Below are 17,218 nucleotides of genomic sequence, written 5' to 3' on the forward strand. Positions count from 1 at the left end.
AGGTTTACAGTTAAGACAACACAGAAGTACAGACAACATAGGGCCAAAATTATCAAGCATGAATGATTAGATACAACAATTTGAAGCCGTATTTATTTTAGTAAGTGTTAAATATATTTCTGTCACTGACTTTACAGAAACCAGAAGGTGACACAAAGATAGACAAATAAAGCTATTCTCTTTAACTGTATAAATCTATCTGTAAAAGCCTGATTTGAAGTAATACCTTCTTAGGCTTAATAGTGGTTGACTGTATTTTTTAGTTACAAAGCACATAAAAGAAACCTTACACTCAGGGCCCTACATGGAAAGATCCCAAAGGATTTAATAAATGTGTTTTGCTGCAGTGAAGCCATTTCTGGAGTGGACTGTGACAACTTCACAGCCCATAGGGACTTTGCACAGCAGTGTAAAAGACCAAGAGAAGAAGGTTGCACTGACCTGAGTCTGCAGGGAGAATCCGGGTCAGAAGATTGCCATTACTTGAGCTACCTGAGCAATAAGAAAAGTGCCATTGATGTTTATCTGAGCTCTGAAATAATCAAGGTTTACTTTCATTTGCCATAGAGAATGAAAGCAAAAACTTAAGTAGTAGCAAAATGTATGTTGAGTTTGATTTTTCACAATACTTTGAATATGAAAAGTCTTTGTATGATGCAAAGAAACTCAGTAGAGAAACTGTCAAATGACTAACCAACACTGAATTAATGTAGATGTTAGATAACAAACAAACTGTGCACAAGGTATTCATGTAGTGAAAATATTTTCCAAATAAATTCACAAATACCTACAGTAAATTAATGTGAACATTTTGAGAGCAGGAAAAAGAAAATAATATAGTGACTAACTTATCTATCAGAAATGGCTTTTTATGTTGTGATCCAATTCTTCCAGAAAATGTCCTGGGATTAAGAACAAAAATCAGCATATCATGTAACTGAAACGTTAGGTGGTCTAAAATCCATTATAAAAGATAAGCTTTATTTAGCTGACTAGCATACATTAATATCCAAGATTGCTAATGTCCTAAATACTGTTCTAGTGAGAAAAGAGCTGCATAGCCAGTGAGGAAGAGGCTGTTTCCTTCTGTTCTGAAAAGAGCTTAATCACTATTGTTACAATTGAAATAGCATTCACAAAATAGCTGAAACAAGATCCTTTACTTGGTGAAATCTAATAGCTGGCCAGTCTAAAAGAGACAAGTAGCAAGCAAGCTTGCAGACCTCACATATAAGCAAAGTATAGAAGTCTTTCAGTTTTGTAAAGTGACTTATTTGGTCTGTCTTACTTTCAGAGCATAAAGATTGTGGGGTAGTACTGGTAAGTTTAAACAAACTCTATTACTCTACATCATGTATAACAGACATTATAAATACATCCACAACAAAAAAACAGAGTGATAAATTTCCCAAGGATGCTTAGAGTATCTTTTATTCACAGAAAACCAATACAAACAAACATGACAAAATAATGTTATAAGTAGTTGTCCATCAGCTGACATCTATAAATTTCTTAGGGTGAAAAACCTTATTCAGGTTTGTGATAAAAATAATGTATTTTAAAAATAATAATAAAAACCTTTTCTATATGTTTTCATCTGAAATGACACCAAAGAGAAGCCTACATGGTACTATTTCATACGTAGTTAATGTCACATCTGTCAAAATACCTTGCATCTTGGTTTATTGTTAAAACAGGGGAATTTAATGGCTACTAATTTTGTTTTAAAAATAAAAAATATGGATGATTTTACTGTCTGTGGATACTGGAGCAGATGTAAGCTATTTATGAAGTATTCCCTCTGTAAGACAAAGGAGCAGTTCAAGCACTCTAACAGACAGCTATTTTAGTTCAGAGGGTATTGCACAGTTCTGCCATAGGCCTTAGACCAAACTTTCCAAACAGGGACAGTGAAAGCTAAAGTTAGGTTTTCTATTTCTATTTTTAGGTAGCTTTATATAAATAATAATAATAATAATAATAATAAAGTAAGGACATGCAAGGTTCTGTATTCCATTGTTGCTACTAGACAAGAGCAACAAGAACCACTTTAGCAATTTTAAGACTGAAATCACCTCCTCTTCCATCAAAAAGTATTGATTAAAAATATTAAATTTGAAACTTTAAATGTAAGCTATAGCAGCTGGTGCTTCTCACTTGCAGGTGTTACAAAACTATACTTTCTAATAATGCATCTTAAACAAACTCACAACAACCTTTGGTCTTCTGGTCAGGGGTCCAGAGGCTCTTCCTCTACCTACATCTGCTGCAGTGCTTCAGTTCTCATCTGTTGCCTCCTGCTTATCAAGTTCTGGTATCTCTAGACTTACTTACCAATGCTCTTCAGTTTCATCTATCCTTAATCCCTGTGGCACATCTACTCCAGTCATAGCCCATATTCAGATATTGAACCTCAATCCTAACTTGCAATATTTGCTATTATTTAATACTTGGCATCTCATAGTTTTAGCTACTAATTTAAGCTGTCCCTCTCCTTTTTCAACTGTTATTTGGGAATCTGTATCTGAATCTGTGGTCAAAACAGTACTGAATTTGGCTTTCTACAAGTGAAGTCCAACAGGTGCACCCAATACAATGATTTTACTTCATTAGCCTTTTTCTCTTTTCCCTTTGAGCAGTAATTTGCAACTGAATCTATGAGGGCATTTAGGTAGTAACACATACATTTTAGAGCTGGCTCTAAAAACAGTGTAGGATTTATACAGGACAATGGAGAACCAATTATATGAAATTAACAAGTTGAGGTTGACCCAACAAGTCTTCAAATATTTTGGCATAATCTCCTATTCTAGAAAATTATTTCTGAATTTCCAAAGAAATATTTTAATGCATCTTCCTAAAATGTGCAACATTTAAAAGGCCTTTTGGTTATAACCAGTATATAAGTTTCTTCAGCACTGCTGTATGCAAAAAAGAACAGTTAAGTAGATTGCAAATGGAGGCATCAAAGTCAACAGAAAAATCAACATGAGCTGCCCTGTGTGTATCTCCTGTCAGGGATTCCAATTAAAATAAATTATGCACAAGACAATATGATTCCATGAACTCATTAAATCCCTTAATCCAGCAGTATAATATTCAAGTTGCAATGGAATGCAGGTCATTTGGAATGGTTATACATTAAAGATAGCAGAAGAGGCTAAACTCTAGAAGACAGCTATGTAATAGAAGCAGACAAGCTACATGCAAAAGAATATGAAGATAGGGACTAGAAAGAAAATAAAAGCTTGCCATCAACTACCTCTACACAGGAGGGTAAAAAGAAATAGGGTTGATAGGACTATAAAAGGTTAACATGAGAAGAAGGTAGTAAAAGCATGACAGCAGATTCCCCATCAGCAGCAATAGCACAAATGGGAGATTGACTTGAAAATCACCATACTTAAGGGAGTGACCCAAAGAACCCAGCACAGCAAGGACTTTCATAAAGGGCACAAAAAACCAGACTGACAGCTCAGCTTACATGAAGTGTGCAGTGCAAAGTACAGGTGGCAATAAGAAGGGCTTTGGAATAGGGGTCATGAAGTCAGGTGCACTTTCATCATCCTTGCAAATAATTTTTAGCATTAAGAACCCATTTGGCTTTATGACAAGTGGATTTGGCAGGAATATAACATCTGAGTTACTCTGCCTCTCCAGGCTCACTAGGATTTCAAAATCTGAAGGTGCAAGTTGTTATACTTAAGCCTTCGACAAGTGAAAAAAAAGAACCTATTAATGTCTTTGCAATATGGGAATATACTTGCCAATAAGCTGAAAAAATTTTTGAGATATCTTTCTAGTTAATTAGTACAAAACTGAACAACAATTGCAGTGAAATATTTTTCTCTTTCCTGTCAGGCACTTCTACATTTGTTAGCACTCAGATACCAATTTCTTTGTACCCAAGACCATGTAGATTGATAACTCAGTATAGGCAAAATGATGGATATTTAAGAGCACAAGCTGACTTTGTAACTTGGAGGTCTTTTAGTTCTATTTTGCTTCAGAAAAGTAGTTGGTGAGCCTGTCTCTTGCCACATATAGAAATAAAATATATGGGGGAAGGGAAGGGAAAATGCTATGCACTTGATCAGTAGACATCTCTACTTCTATACAGAAGGCAAATTACCTACCAGGTTCCTTACATCCACTTATATTATACATGTATGCAGTACATTTGTTGAACAAGGCATTTCAAAACAGTTTCACAGGTTTAGTTCCAGAAAAAACTTCATGCCAGCGTATGTTTTGGTATAATCCTTTTTTTTCCAGGTTTCCTTGAAGTGGGGTTTCAAAGACAAGATTAAGACTTCTCTCCAAAAGAGGAATAGACCACATAGCATGCTATTATTCAAAAAATGTCAATCTCACAGTCTTCATCCAATTAGGGAATGTCTTGCAGAAAACATGTAAAATGATGGTAGTATGTTGTTACCATATTGGCACATTAGAAACTATGCAGCTTTTCATCATGAAATGACAGAAAAACCCACCAAAAAATAGCACACTTAAAAATAATACTGTTTCAAGGTATGCATAAGCAGTGCATGATGCCATACTAGAAAAACAAGTTGAAGTATTGAAAGGAAATACCCCTCCTCTATGTCCCAAAATTGTCATGCAAAAGAATTCCATGTTTTCAGCTACACATTATTAAAATTTTATTCATATTTTTATTGAATATATATATTAATTAAATAGACATTAAATTTAATCTAAACAGTTCTTTTCTCTTCAACTAACATTATAAATCTATTAAAAGGCAAAAGCAGAAATACAATGGAGTTTTTCTTTTGATGTACCCAGCAGAAGAGACATAAGCTTACCTGCAAACAAAACAGTAACAAAAGGAATTTTAAAAAAACCAACAAAACAAAACAACAAAAAAACAGAAACAAAAAAATGCAAAAGTGTCAGCTATATGCAAACACTTTCCAAATATATAAGCAGATTCGGGGATTCTGCCTGTGATGAAAGAGTCACATTCAAGGGTTGTTTTCAAACTGCCCTGTGCCTGTCAAGTGTATCTTGTCCTATCTTCTTATTAAACCCTTCTCTAACTCTTTCCTGCGTGAGAGATTCTATTTTGTAAGCATATGTAAGCTAGACAGCCTGTGCAGTCTTCAATAAAGGCTTCTGTTCAAACTTTACTAAAATATAAAGGGATACCTTTCAATTTCTAAAAAATCAAGAAATATAAACCAGATGATCTCTCTGTGTTCTTATTCAGTGCACATTTCTTCGTCCCTCCCTGCTCAGGAGTCACTGGCATTTCAGCTATCCACAAGCTGCAGCATTTAATCAATGATTCAGAACACAGCCCATGAGATACACCACAACACTTCAACAAGCAACTTGTATCTGTCCATGGGGACAGAGGATCTGAGTTTGTGTCAGTCTGTTCTTGTCAGTTATAATTAACCATACACCTATTTACATACATAAATATTTATACACAATGAGAAAGCTTCCTAGTACTTTATCAGATCTCACTTTATCATAGTGGATTCTGATGGCAGCAAAACACAATTTAGTTTTGTTAAAAACTCAGAGAGAATTTTGAATCTCATAAATATAGAAATCATGGCCCAGATTTTGAGATGTTAAGTACCTGAGGCTTCTGGGGACACCTGGAACTTGTAGATGTATGCTATCCTTTCAATTTTAAACATCTGGCCACAGTCTTCAATGGAGACACAGGAAAATAAGTGACATTTCATGGAACTTTTATGAGACTTCCAGGTTTTTCTCAGGCTTTAAAAAATACCCAAAAGGGATGAGCCTGTCAGGTAATGAGAATGGCAAGGAAGAAAACATATAATAGATCTTCAGAATGGCTCAGAGTCAATACTTCTGTTGTACTGGGGTGGGACCAGTTCAGGACAAACCATCTAAACAGTGTATGTTTCATAATTCACTGGCCAAGCCAGATAACACATACTGTCCAAAGAATTCAAATGTTAGAACAACCTTATCCTAACCACTAGCTGGTGTACGAACTTGGAAAAAGAAGTGCAGAATATATACTGAGCCTTGTTTAGTTGAGGGAAAGTATTTTTTAAGAAAGTAACAAAATAACTTCTACCTGGTAAGTTTTGAAGTCTCAGTGACTTGTTAACATGTAGCTAGATACTGGAAAAATAGTGGCAATGTAAAAAAAAGACCAAAATAATACCAAAGTAATAGCATTTGTGATCTACTTTTTATGGCAGTCTCAGTGGAGGCATTTAAGGACAAACAGACTAATTTGTGACTTACGCTCACCTTGCACTGGTCTCCACATGCATGACTGCACAGGCTTTATAGCCTGACAAAAATTGACTTTTGCCAAAAAGGAACAATGCCTTCTGTCAGTTCTTCTCATCACCTGGATGCAGTGTTCACGCAGCTTCATGTTCAGCCAAATCAGAAAACAGATCTAGACAAAAAATTTGCAATTTTTGACAGCAAGTTGCCCATCTCCTCCTTCTCCCGACCATTGACACCAGGATAATCACTTTGCTTAAATATTTCTATTCACTACAAGAAAGCCATTGAGGTGTTGGAGTGTGTGCGGAGAAAGGCAACAAAGCTGGCAGAGGATCTGGAGAACAAGTTCTGTGAGGGGTGGCTGAAGAAGCTGGGGGTATTTAACCCAGAGAAAAGAAGGCTCAGGGGAGACCTTATTGCTCTCTACAACTACCTGAAAGGAGTTTGCAGGCAGGTGAGCATCAGTCTCTTGTCTCAAGTAACAAGCGATGAGAGAAAATGGTCCCACGTTATACCAGGGGAGGTTTAGATTGGATATTTCTTCAAGAAAACAGTTTGCCTAGGGAGGTGGTAGAGTCACCATCCATGGAGGTATTTAAAAGGTGTGTAGATAGGATGCTTAGGGATTTGGTTTAGCTGTGGACTTGGTAGTGTTAGGTTTATGGCTGCACTAAATGGTCTCAGATGTCTTTTCCAAATAAAATTATTTTATTTATCTGCACATGCAATTGTTTTGCTCAGCTCCAGCTATTCTTGACAGTGATGAGAACCATCTTTGTCATTGGAATAGCTGACAGATTCCTACCTTAGTAAGAAAGATCTGGAGAGAGGAATCAGTCCAGATGTCTGGCTCCAAGTACAGCCATCTAGGTAATTTGCATTTGTTTTCCAAAGACTGAATCCACAACCTGAAATGGAAGTTATTAAGCACTGATATGATGAACTTGAAAATGTGCTGAAGCCCCTGACTTGGAGAAAATCTGGAGCACACATTAGGAATTCTTGGAGAGATGCTGAGCAGGTGCAAAGGAGTATGGCTCCCAAACGGAAGCTCTCATTTTTTCTAGCTTGTTTGACTGTCTTAATGCTCGTCTCTCATAGTTGTGCAATGGTTCCCAAAGTCAGGTTTCTAATTATTAAATTATGTGGTCTAAAGGCCATCTGATTATTTTTTCCAGCGATATCACATAAGATAAAAGACATTCTCTCTTTTCAGAAGTTAGATTGGGATGATCACCACAACATTATAACTAAAACCAATCTTTTTTGTTGTTTTGGTTTTGGTTTTGGTTTTGTTTTGCTGTCCAAAATCCATGTCTGGTGACAAGATTGCCCATCTCACCTTATGTCCCTCAGGGTAGTGAATCCCTGTGAAGTGCTATGCACAGGAATCTTTGAGAGTCATATCCCTATGTCACCTCTAGGACATGTTCTTAGAGGTGACACAGTAGGTGTCTCAGGTAATAAAATATTTACTGTAAGGGGGAATGGAGTAAAGGAGTCCCTTTTACTGACAGTAGCTGGGGAGAGAACAGTCAAGCAAAGCATAGATGAACAATTAAGTCATCTATGTTGTCAATGCTTGATGTGTGATCTTTGCTGGAGATCATCTATTTAGCAGAATTTATGTTTAAAATATCTTATATAATACTAAGCGCTCAGAAATAGATCTCTAAGAAGGGATTAAATACATAAATTACAAAAAAACCCTGACAAAGGATAATTTAGAAATAGAAGGGAATGCAAATGTAATCACCCTTAAGGTCACAGCTAATAGTAAAATAAGATCTGTCTGTCCCTGCTGTGTCCACAATAGGCAGCCACCAGATGCCAGGGAGATGACAGGAGTTTGATTTGGAGTAAAAAAAATATTTGATTGGAGGAGAATTGTAAAGAGGCACACAAGCAATAACCCAAGGGAAAGAATATGATAACATTGATTCAATTTGAAATGTAAAATATTTCTGGCAGTTTAAGGGTATCAGTACTTTCTGTCATACCTCTTCCATACAAATTTTTGTCAGTGTAAAATGTATTTCCAGAACCTAAAAAAAGCAAACCATTTTCTTTCTGCAGCCCACTCTGTCATGCCACAAATTCTGGCCCATTTTTAGGATTGCAGGTGCTATGGAAAGGGAAGGTATTGATAGTAGCACTAGCAGAGAGCAGAGTCTTCAAAAGGCTGAAGGGAGTGGGAACCTAGAGCTACTACCAGGCACTTTTATCACCTTTTAGGGACATTTTAATTTACCATTCTATTCCTTCATGGTCCAGACATAACTAGGAGGGCAGATTTACTCATCTGCATACAAAAGTGCTCCATCTCCACTTACACAAGTAATGACAGCATGGACACAGGGAAGTGAGAGACAGGAGCTAGCTCAGCGCATATATTTTCCCTTTCCTAAAAATTTGAATCCATATTTGCTGCTTGCAGGCAGCTCCCCAGTCCAGCTGCTGCAGCTTTGGCCTCTCCTCTACTTTCTGTACAGGGAATTGAGATATCTGCATCTGACTTGCAATTCCCCAGTTATGGCACCTTAGAAACACAAGTTCTGACTTCCAGCCCTTCATTACTATTCAGATCCAGTTTTAGCCAGGAGAGCTCCCCTTTTTAAGACCTTTTAAGACCACATCAGTCAAATCAGTTGACAAAAATACTGTTCTTTTGACAGTATTCCTGAATTCATTGTAAATCAACACACAAACGGATTCAATTTGTATCGCAAAAATTGTTAGTCTTTTAACTTCTTTCATATCGCTGAACCTTTTCCAAAAGCTGTAGCAGGCAGTGCCTGAGTGCACAGTTGCTGCACTAGAGGGAGTAGGAAGCTCATCTCTGCAATGGCCACTGGGCCTGATGCGAGCTGCCCGGGCAATGAATGTGCTCTTTAGGGCCCTCGGAGTGAGCAGGTTCCTGCCCACTGAACACAGAACTATCAGTCGAGCACATCATTCAAGACCAAAGCTCATGCTCTGTGTGGGAACAAAGCTCTTCTGCAAGTCTCCAGTTTGAACACTACTAGCCGTTTCAGAATATTTCTTTCATGGAAAATCATTCATGTTTTATAATGAATTGTTTCTGATCCAGGAGCTGGGTGCATGCTGTATACATGCCTTACCTTATAATGATTTTCATTTTATGTCTTAGAACAAAATTAGTTTGAAGTGTCAAACACCCTCTGACTTTGCTTGTTTGTATAGTGAACAGTCCTCCATGCCAGAGACTCATTACAGATTTCTCTTCTAAAGATGAAAAAAAGCAATAAATGGGTAGTATAATCTGTTTCTGTCCTTAAATTACAGGCAAAATGACCCATGCTACACCAGTTTAAAAAGGTTTTCATAGCTGACAGGCATGGTTTAATCACTACTAAAAAGCATCCATACACTTTCATCTGCTCTAAATGCTCTAACAAGGTTTTTTCTTAAGAAAGAAAAATCCTTCAAAACTCTTGAAGGAATCAGTGACAGATAAATCCTCATGTATGTCTTTTTTCCTTTACTGTGTCAAAGGGATGCCTGCATCTGGAAAATTGTAAATGTGAAAAAGCGGTAGAGCATAACAAAGAAAAGGGATAACTTTGAAAATTGCTTCTCATATATTGCTGCAGTAACTAATAGAAGAGGATCCTCTATGCCATCAATAAGAAGTAATGTACTTCCACTCAGAGAAGCTATATATTATTTACAACTTTCAGAGCCAAAGTCAAAATTACTGTTATGGTAAGATTCCCCTGTCTTCAACCACTGTAACCTCTTCTGCAGTTTCAGACATTTTCCAGATTTTAACCATTTTCTTTTGCCTGCTTCCCTTCCACATTACTTTCTGACCAGAAGGCAACAGCAGAATTCTCCAATTTCACTTGAATACCTTGAAACAGCTTTCCCATCCCTTCACCCCTCCCTCCACACCCATTTTTAGTCATGACTTTTTCTCTTGCTCAGTCTTTTGACTTTTTGACAAACACCGTGCAACATCTCCATACTATCCTCGTGACTTTGTTCTCTCTCATTCTCAGACCTGTATTCCTCTTGTGGTTCTTTCCTTTCTACCTTCAAGCAGATCACAGGCCCCATTACCCCAGAGCAATTGTATTGCAGGTCCCTTTCCACAGCTCCCTATCTCCTCCTTTGGGATATGCAAATCGTACAGCCTGCTTCCTCACTTCCAGTTCTCCACAATCCATAGCCTTCTAGAAACAAATGAAAAATGCCATTAGTCTAATTAGTTTGGAGTTTCAAAACTTTGAAATGTTAACTAGTGGGCATAATTTTCCAGGAAAATTGGAAAGGGAATTAGTCTGATGAAGAAGAACTAGAATACCTAAAAGCCAAAACCTCTCACAAAAATATTGAAGTGCTCAGAACTGGCTTTGCTTTCTTTTACAGTGCTGCCTGAATGGATGAAGGAATGATACTGACATTCCACTATCTGCCTTTGCTTCAAAGATTAGCAAAAATAATCAGAAACAATTAAACCGTGTTATAACATTGGAGGGAAAGGGTACCCTACATCTTTCTGGACATACAATGAATATCTTGATTTATCTGTATTGCCCAAATCCATCCAATTCAAACTCTGATTTTGAAGCCTTCTCTTAAGACTGTAGCGTACATTTAAAACCCCTTTTCCTTTAATAAATGTAGAATAGTTCTATTATCTGTAAAAACTGTCCATAGGAAAGAAAATGGAATAGAAGAGTTTTGAACTTATTTGGCCACTTTCAAAGTTATTTATCTCTATGATATTGGATAAGTCACTTCAACTTTCCCTTCTCAGTTTCCTCAAATGTAAAATGAAATTTATACAACTTGCCCATTTTTGAAATTAAGGACATGAACATTCAAAAAATTCTATGAAAAATTCAGCTTCATTTTCTTAAAGTTGTTTTACCACCTGTACCTACCACTTAAAGGTAGATGAAACCTCTGGAAGTGAAATTGCTGATGTAGAATTTCTTTTACCCATCTGAAACAATCAAGACAGATTTAGTTCTCAGTTGGGCCACACTAAGTCCTTTGTTTCAGATACATCAGAACTGTGACTCTTGAATTTCATAACTGAAAAAAACCTGCCATGCACTACCATGTACAAATATGCAATGCAAAAGAAGGAAAAAAATGTAAGAACAAAAGATCTGCCAACAATCTTGTGAAAATGATAAATGCGGATTTAAGAAACAATTAGTTTCTTTTGCTTTCAGCCTTATTTTAAATTATACTAGCAACCTCCTCTGAGCACTAGTCTTAGATTTCCCTTCCTTAGAGCTGTACTCATAATCTTGACCATTAGTGTATACCAAGCAGGAGATCAGTTACTCTGCCAGTCAGTATGGTGGGGAGAATTCCCCTCAAAAAGCCGTGTGATCCCCAGCAAGTCCCTTTCTCTGAAAGTGGTGTGCCAATGCCTAACACAGAAAATACTCCATGTCACACATCACAACAGTTAGAGCACTCCTCAGACAATCTGAGGGCTGCTGCTCATGGTCCCACAGAACTGGGCAGAGGTAACCCTTCAATCTGAGCCCAGTAGTACCTGTCTGAGCATTTCAAAACTAAGAAATCAAAATCTGAAAAAGAGTTTGGTTTAAACACCTTAAAGTACAAATTGAGCTATTTTTTCCTTTTGATTATATTTTTGAAATGTCATGTCAATTTCTCACATTTTTTTCTAGCCAAGAATGCTGGAAGTCAAATGGAGATTCAGTTTCCAGGAGCAGGGAATCTAATAAAATATCACACGATTTGTGATTAAATAACCAGAGCTGCCATCTCTGCTGCTGTACTGTCTTCTCTAAAACAGAGCAGCATTCATTTATTTGAATTGCTGTGTTGGGATCTGTTGGCTTATTCATGAAAGTCTTCCTGATCCTATACAGTATATACATATCAGACATGCTTTCCCTTTGAAACCAAGCATATTTATATCTATTTGCCAGCTAAAGAAATACAAAGTGGTACTGAATACTTTATTAGGCAAAAAACACTCTTGCCTAAAAAGCCTCTAGAACTTATGTATAATATATCCCTGAATACATTTAGAGAATAATTTTTGTCAGAAATGGCTACATTCTGAGGCACAGCTGCCGTTAGCCTGCTTTTCTTACTTGTGAGTATTTACAGAAGTATGTTTGCCTCCAGAGTATCATCATCATGCTCACAGCTCTCTTCCAATGACCCAAAGAGCAAGAAGGAAAAGACTCTTAATTGTTACATATTTTCCCTCATGTTTTAATTACAGATTTGCATGAGGCCTTCAGCTAACTGCAGGTACTAGGACAGGGTGGGAGCTGAGGGGCTGGAAAGCAGCTTGGCAGAAAAATACCTGGAAGAGCTGAGGCACAGCTAGATGAACATAGCCAGCAATACACCCCTGCAGCAAAGAGAGGCAACAGCATCCTGGGCTGCACTAGGCAGAGCATTGCCAGCAGGCTGAGGGAGGTGATCCTTTCCCTCTGCGTAGCATTGGTGAGACACACCTGGAGTGCTGTGTCCTTTTCCAGCCTCCCTTCTACAAGACAGACATGGACATGCTGGAAAGAGTCCAGCACAGTGCCATGAAGATCATTAAGGGGCTGGAACATCTCTCATATGGGGGGAGATGGAGCCAGGCTCTTCTCAGTGGTACCCAGTGAAAAGACAAGTACACAAACTGAAGTACAGAATGGTTAAACATCGGCAAATTATGTTTTATTGTGAGGTTGACTGAACACATGGAAGAGGCTGCCCAGGGAGATTGTGAAGTCTTCATCCTTGGAGATGTTTGAAATCTGACTGGATAGATCCCTGAGCAACCTTCCCTAGATGATCTTGTTTTGAGCAGGAAAACTGGACCAGATGATGTCTAGAGATGCCTTTCAACAGTCTGGTTCCAAGAGTTGTAAGAGTGGAGCACAGATTTCTAGTTCACTGAAGTGAGCCTTACTGATTTAGGAAGGCAGATGGTGACTGTTCTGTTCAAAGGTGTAAAGAATCTCATTTTAGAATTTGAATTAAGGGAGAGTAAAGAGGCCAAGCACTTGCAAAAATCCTCCATTTATAGGGTATGTGGAGTGAAAAGGGAGTTACAGTTTGCAAGTCATCCTGGAAGTAAATTAGAACTCCCACAACAAAAGAAAAGTGGACAATTAGAAGAGCAATAGATTAAACCAAGAAGGGTCATAGGAGCTCTATGTTAGAGAGGGCACAGTCAGTGCAGTTTCACATTACAGCAGTAATTCTCTCACAGTTCTACATTTAAAAATAACACTATTGACACAAGGTTTCTTAGAGGTAAAGTTACACTTTATGCTGCCAATGAAAGGGACTAGCCTGTTCTTCCCCTCCAACAGCTTTTCCTTCTTTCTATTCTTTTCTAATTGCTGCCATCATTAGTTACACCAACCCATTGAGACAACTGAATATTGAACTACTAAAAAAAAAAGGATTACTCCATTGGTACAATTTGGTGACTTTGATGCTCCCTGTGTACATATAGTTGCTGCAGCCAGTGCAAAAGAGGGGATATGAGAGGTAATAGCAGCAGTAACATCCAGTTTAACCCCATGCTTAATTGGATACCAGTGAAATTTATCAGACATGAAAATGTTATTTTACATAGTCTAAACTACATGTGAGTTATTGCTGTAATCAGGCAGCCTGGCTGCATTATCACCTCACACCCTAAGGCAGTATGGTGTACCCTGCACTGTGCAACAGGGTCACTGACAATATCTACCAAGACTTAGAGAATCCCTAAAAGACCTAGGCAATGAAGGGCACAAAAGTATTTTCAAACTGTTTCAAATTTCAACCTGTCATCACAAAAACCATTCCACAGTCAAGAGCAGTTTTGTATGAATTTAACACCAGTTGGTTAATTGATGTGAATTAATATGAGTTGATGGCAAAAACCTATCTGCAATTCCAAGACTTAATCATATCCAAAACTCAGGACTGCTATAGCATTTACCCTCACTAGAACCTGTAGTGTCAGATAACACAACAGCTTATACAGCTTTATTTGGATTCTAACATTAATTACACTTTGTATCAATATACAGAGCATATTTTAGAATATCTCTTATGTGGACATCTGCAAAGGTATCTTATTTGTATAACTGATGATATAGTGAGGAAATAAAGGGGTTTTTTTTTCTACTTGAAAGGGTTTCTTTCTACTCTCCCATTCCTAGCAATGTAACAGTAAAAGCAAAAAAATATCCGGTTTGTTTCTACAAAATAAATATGAAAATCCTTCAGTGGTCTCACCTACTAAACAGATTTTTTTTACATATTTTGCAGTTTTTAACAGTTATACTGCAGCTTGATCACTGAAGATGGAAAAGGACTTACAGAGATATGAAGATATTCTCCTGAAATATGCAGAAAATTAATGGTAACCAATCTCTTCCAAAACTAAGTTCAAGAAAGAATTGCACTCAAGTATGGTTAAGAAAAGTGTATTTTCAAATAATGAGATGGGATCCTAAGAAAAACAAATATTAACTACTTGGCTGTATTTAAATACTGAATTTGAAGTTCCAGGACAACTGGCTTTACTCACTGGTGGAAAGAGCAGGTGGAAAGGATAAAATTCCACTGTATCAGCAGAAAGTTTTCTTCTTGGTTTCCCAAAAAACTAATACACAAGTAATCCACAAAGGTGCATCTCATATAAAGAACTGTAAAATTCTGCACTAAATGTAGCTTGGGAATATCTTGTTCAATAAAACGGACAGTAGTGTGTAAATGGCTGAAACAAATTCTTGCTCTAGGAGACTAATCTGCTAGATTGATGGGTGTTGGGATGCTAATACTTTTATCAGAGAAGAAGGCACCTGGCAGAAATGAGCTGCACTGCCAGAGTGAGCATACGGAAACTGCAGGACCAACATCGAAAGACAGGCTGAGCTTTTTGCTGTTGAGGACAAAAAAAAAAAAAAATCCATTATTTTGGCAATGTGCAAGTCTGAAAATAAATTATTTTTAACCAAAATAGAAATTGACAATTACATTGTAGTTTCTTTGATTTATGAGAGACAACATAATCAAATATGGTCCTGGTTTCAGCTGGAGATAATAAAATAATAAAACAATAACAACAACAACAACAAAACAACAACAACAACAATAATAATGATGATGATGATGATGATGATAATAATAATAATAGTTTCCTTCTCAGTAGCTGGTACAGTGCCATATTTTGGATTTAGTTTGAAACTATGACAAACATTCAGAAAGGTCCCCCTAGTACTAATGTATTGCCTTCTCTAAGGGGTTTCAAGAGTCAGCTTGCCTAAACAGCTAGTGAACTAGGATGGAGTATTTCTGGACACATGTAGTTTTGACTAAGTTTCTTAATCTTTTAAAGACAGATAATAAATCTCAGAAATTTCCAAACATTTCAAAACATACAAGCAAAAATTGATACATCAGAATTATACCATAAAAGTAAATATGCACATAATTACCTAACGTCTTGAAACTCCTGTCTCTAGATTACTAAATTACATGTTTTAAAATATAATTTCAAGTGATGCCTCTGTTTCAAATTTGATAAGCAGTAACAGCCACAGAGAAATAGCAAAAATTTTAAATATTGCAATTAAATATGAGACAATTTACTATGAAGTGGTAAAATACCAATGTTTCTAATGAAACTGGCTAAAAGAAACAAGAGTTTACCATGCAAACTTTGAGTTTTTCCCTTTTTCCCACAATTGGTCTGTTTCGGGATATCATTCCACGAAGCGTTGCAAATCAATAAAAGAATCCAAAGAGGAGGATCGTTTCCCCTTTCCAAGTTTCATTGGTCCCTTCCTCCCATTCACACTGATTGCTGTGCTATCTCTGGCACTCCTCAGACCCATCTGTGAGTGAGTTTTCTGCCAGACCATATTAAATCCTGCACAGATTTTTGCCATAGGAGTGAAATGCCTTGGCTGGTAGAGGAGTCTGATGCGTGCAGTGCTGGAGAGGAGTGAGGATCAGGTGTGGAGAGAGGGTGTGGGGGGCAAGAAGAGTGGAATGGGATGAAGCAGCGATGCACCTGCAGCTATAAATCCCATTTCTTAGATACAGTAACTAGAACCTGAGATGCTAATATTTTCAAAAAACAATTTCAAAAGAGACAAGAAGGATTTCAGTTAACTGGGGGAGAGAGAAAAAAATTGTTTAGTTCATTAACATGGTTCTCTTAGAAACAAGGATCTTAAAACAGAAACACTTTACTTCTAGTCTCTGTTGTAGTTTTAGATTAAATGTTGACTAAAATTGTGATTAGAACCCAAGTCTTTCTTTTCCCAGGCAAATTCTTTAATACCTTGAATAGTCAGTCATGCTTGGGTATTCACCTTCTGGCTTAAGGAATAATTATTTACTTACTCAAAGTACAAACTCTCTAAACAAGAAGGACCTGGAAGCATTACACATCCGGGACAGCTGACAGCTTGCTCCCAGGCACACTTGAAGCTTTAGATTTAAATCCAGATTTCAGCCACTCTTTGACTAGAGAGCTGAAACACTTTTGAACTCTCAGGTCTCAGCTGAATGGCTTGTCTTTCTAATGGTATGAAACCCAGGTGTGTGTCCATATGCTGCTTCAGCAGGAGCCAAGGAGACTGTAACAGATCCTTCATTAGGAAATCACCTGATAATTCCACAGCATCCATCAGCTGGTTGTGATGCAGCCAGCAGCTCTGTTACCCCCCTCCCCCCCTCTGTAAAATCAGAGTAATAGTGGCTAATCAGGATAAATACATTGACAGTGATATACCTGGATACTCAAGCAATGGCTATTACATCAGCATTTCAAACAAGCTGTGCAGAAGGACAGATGGAAGATAAGTAAATACAGGACTAAAGACTCTCATGGAAAGGCAAATACAAAAAAAGAAAGGTTTTCTTACCAGAAAGCTTATTTTCTCAATGTGTTTTTCTCCTAGAATTTTGATTAACTGTGGAAGAAGTAGTCTATTGA

General features: G+C 37.3%; 1 long non-coding RNA gene across 1 annotated transcript in view; it reads left to right on the forward strand.

Moving 5' to 3' along the window:
- LOC110475250 (uncharacterized) overlaps positions 1-17,218 on the forward strand; it is a 43,016-nt gene extending 25,798 nt beyond the window's left edge. Inside the window, exons 2-3 of the long non-coding RNA XR_002466234.1 lie at positions 14,539-14,632; positions 17,184-17,218. This is a non-coding gene — a long non-coding RNA (uncharacterized LOC110475250). The remainder of the gene's footprint in view (positions 1-14,538; positions 14,633-17,183) is intronic.

This window comes from Lonchura striata, chromosome 6 (assembly GCF_046129695.1).
Source record: "Lonchura striata isolate bLonStr1 chromosome 6, bLonStr1.mat, whole genome shotgun sequence".
Taxonomy (NCBI): domain Eukaryota; kingdom Metazoa; phylum Chordata; class Aves; order Passeriformes; family Estrildidae; genus Lonchura; species Lonchura striata.